A 3628-nucleotide genomic window follows, 5' to 3' on the forward strand; every position below is an offset into this window, starting at 1 on the left:
CCCGTACCGGACCCGGACCGGCAACGGGATCGCAACCCTCGGTGCTGCGCCCGCCCCTCGCCCAGCCAGTGAGCGGGAACCAGTCTGTATATGGGATCCGAACCCTCGGCGGGAGCGCCGCCGCGCTCCCAAGCGGCGCACTGTAGCAGTGCGCCACCGGGCCAGCCCCCGATTTCTGCCTTTTGATTGGAGTGTTTAAGCCATTTAATGTAATTACTGGTAAAGTAGAATTTATGTCTACCGTTTTACTATTTGTTTCCTAAGGGTCTTATGTCTCTTCTGTTCTTCTGTTCCTCCATTTTCCTTTCTTTTGTATTAAATAGATAGCTTCTATTATACTATTTTAATTACATTTTTCTTTATTTCATATTAGACTGTTTTCTGTTGCCTATAACAGAATATGTGAGACTGGGTAATTTAAAGGAAATAAAATGTATTTCTTACAGTTTTGGGGGCTGGGAAGTCCGAGGTCCAGGAGTGCATCTGGTGAGGGCCCTCTTCTGTGTGGGAACTCTACAGAATGGTGATGCTGGCAGTCCCATGGTGAGAATGGCAAGAGTGCTCCCATGTGCTCTCCTTATAAAGTCATCAGAACTATGACACTGACAGCCTATTAAACCATCACCTCGTTACTCCATGAATGGATTAACCTATCCACAAGGGCACAGTCCTCGCGATCCAATCATCTCGTAGAGGCTTCATGACACTGACAGCCTATTAAACCATCACCTCGTTACTCCGTGAATGGATTAACCTATCCACAAGGGCACAGTCCTCGCGATCCAATCATCTCGTAGAGGCTTTACCTTTCAAATACTGTAATTAGATTTCCTACCTCCTTAATGCTGTCACAATAGAGATCAGTTTTGCAACACATGAACTTTTGGGGGACATGTTCAACCCATAACAATTTTATTATACATTTTTGAGTTGTTTTTTTCATGGTTGCTCTGGGGATCAAATTTTTCTGTGGGTCTAAACTTCTCCTTGAAGGAGTCTCATTGGGGTAAGGTTGAATGGCTGCGATTGTAAAAGGAGGGGACAGAATGGGAGAGCCAGGGACAATTTGTGATCTGAGAATTGTCTGTGTTGGTGGATTTATCTGTTAACTTCTTGATGGAATTCATTTTTTTACATAGGAAACCTCAGTTCCTTCTCTGGTGAACTATTATGCTTTACAAATGTTTAATCTGATAAGATTTCTAAAAATCATGCCAACAGCCTTTTCTCTGGGCTTGGAGATATGAAAGGCTAGTGCTGGGGATGATTCTCAGTGCTACGAACTTCACCACCCTCTTCTTCCTGTTCTGAACCGCCTGCCTTTCTCTTGCTCCCAGGTACCTAGCACCCTGCTGAGCCTGACAGGCTCCCAGGGCCCCCAGGCCGGGAGGGACCCCTGGTGCCAGAAGACCTTCTCCCACTTCTCCATGTGGGCACCTGAAGTGAGGGAAGAGCCTGCTGAATGCACATAAGCACAGCAGGACGCCAGGTCTTGACTGGAAGATTGTTCCTCTCCTGTCTGCAGGACTTCTCAGAGGTAACTTTGAATTTGGAAAAATAAGACTTGAAAACCTTCATTTACTCTTCTTAGTGGAATCTCAGGACGTTGTTAGGCAAGCCTGGGTGGATTTTTGTACATCTCCTAAGCCATACCATATAGGCAATTACCTAGTAAGTTTCCCCTGAATGAATTTCAAGGGTGTTCCTAAACACATTATTTTATGCTTTGCAAAGATTATCATGATTCTTCATTTACTGCTTATAACAGTCTTTTGCTAGTCTGATGGTGTAAACAGGAAACAGGGTTAGATGGTCAAAGCTATTCATCAGTTCTTTGAAAACATATGGATTGAGCTCTTGGTGTGCACTGCTCTGACTCAGGACACACAGTGAACACAGCAGCAGCCCAAGTGCCTGTGCTCAAGAGATTCTGTTTTACTGGGAAGCCAGTGGAGGACGGGGTTGGGGACAGGCTCGGAGAGAGACAGGCAGTGCATAACCTACTGTGTGCAGAAGTAGATTACATGTTACGTGGTAAGGCACAAATGTTGTGGAAAAAGGAAGTGTAGCCCATAGCAGGGTGGGGCAGGTTGCAGTTTTAAATGGAGTGGTCAGGGAAGTCTCATTAAAAAGGTGACATTTGAACATGGGCTTTAAAGAAGTCACAGGAACTAGACTTTTGGATCTGGGCAACAGCAGTGTAGTGAGAAGGAACGGTGGTGTGGAGGCCCTAAGGTCAGAGCGTGCTGGTGTGTTGGAGGAACACCAGCGAGGCAAGGTGTCTGGAAGTCACCAGCAGAGAGCCAGGGACAGTCGCAGGGGCCTGGCCAGGTCTGGCATTGCATCTTTGGGGGTTCTGGTTTCACAATGGGAAATCAGTGCAGGGTTTTAAGCAGAGGAGAGATAGGATCTGCAACCCAAAATAATAGGCTCATTCTGGCCTCTGAGCTGAGAATAGGCTGTAGGGGGTAGAGGGCAAGGGTAGAATCCAGGTGACCATCTCAGAGGCCATTAGAAAAATCCATCGTAGCAATGCAAGAAGAGGCGGTGGCAGCATGCTCTGCTGGTTGCATGGAAGCAGTGAAAACGTGGCCACGCTCTGGATGTAATATGAAGATAGAGCCCTTATGATATCCTGACAGAGGGGTTGTGGGTGTGAGAAGAGGGAAGGCGTATACTAGTGCCAGGGACTTTAGTTTGAGCAACTGGACGGAGTTGTGACCAACTGAGATGGGGAAGGCTGTGCTCGAGAAGGTTGGGGTGCACAAAGTTCAGTTTAGGACATGTTGAGCTAGGGAAGATTATGACACCCAGATGGAGATGTCGTGTGGGCAGTTACATCCAGACCTGATAGTTTAAGAGGGCGATCTGCGCTGGAGATGTAATGGGAGTCTATGGTTGGTATTCAAAGGAATAAGATCAGATGAGATCCCCAGTGAGAGAAGAGGTGAGTTTTCAGGATTAGACCTGGGGGGAGGGGGGGGGTCTAGCGTCATGAGGAGCAGGAGAAGAGGACCAGCCAGCAAAGGAGACTGGGAGGGCACAACACAAGAGGTAGTGAAAGCGACAGCAAAATCATGGCATCCTGGAAGCTACATGAAACCATGTCAAAGAGGAGGCGTGATGAGCTGGGCCAGGTGCCAGGGAAGACTGAGAATGACGCTTGGATCCGTGCCCTGGGTTCCTTGGTAGCTTTAGTGTGGGTCTGGTGGCTGTGGCAGCAGGAGCCTGATTGGAGGGAGGAGGGAAGGGAATTGGAGACAGAGATTGTCCAAAGCTGTTTTGAGAAGCTTTGCTGAAAGGGAGCACACTGTGGGGGGTGTCCGCTGGGGTCCGGAGGGTCGGTCGGGAGATTTACGTTTTGGTTGGAAGCATTAACAGTGAGTGTAGGCTGATGGGAGGGATTCAGGAGAGTGAGACGTTGATGCCCTGGGGCAGAGCGTTGCAGAAAGCTTTCCTGAGTAGGGGAGAGAGGTGGGCATGCGACCCAGAGGGGTTGCTGGCTTCATTCAGGAGGAGCGCACCGAATGGTGGGGGTGGGGGTGTGGGGGGGGTGGGGTGGGGGGGGTGGGGGGGGGGGGGGGGGGGGGGGGGGGGGGGGGGGGGGGGGGGGGGGGGGGGGGGGGTG

The 3628-nt window shown here is 49.6% G+C and overlaps 1 protein-coding gene across 2 annotated transcripts in view; it reads left to right on the forward strand.

Annotated features, from left to right (window-relative positions):
- Positions 1 to 3628, forward strand: part of RNF144A (ring finger protein 144A) — a 118800-nt gene that overhangs the window by 25822 nt on the left and 89350 nt on the right. For both annotated transcript variants that reach the window (XM_008579488.1, XM_008579489.1), the window contains exon 2: positions 1338 to 1537. The gene's annotated coding sequence lies outside the window, so the exon portion shown is untranslated. The remainder of the gene's footprint in view (positions 1 to 1337; positions 1538 to 3628) is intronic.

The sequence above is a fragment of the Galeopterus variegatus genome, unplaced genomic scaffold, assembly GCF_000696425.1.
Source record: "Galeopterus variegatus unplaced genomic scaffold, G_variegatus-3.0.2 Scaffold1897, whole genome shotgun sequence".
NCBI lineage: Eukaryota > Metazoa > Chordata > Mammalia > Dermoptera > Cynocephalidae > Galeopterus > Galeopterus variegatus.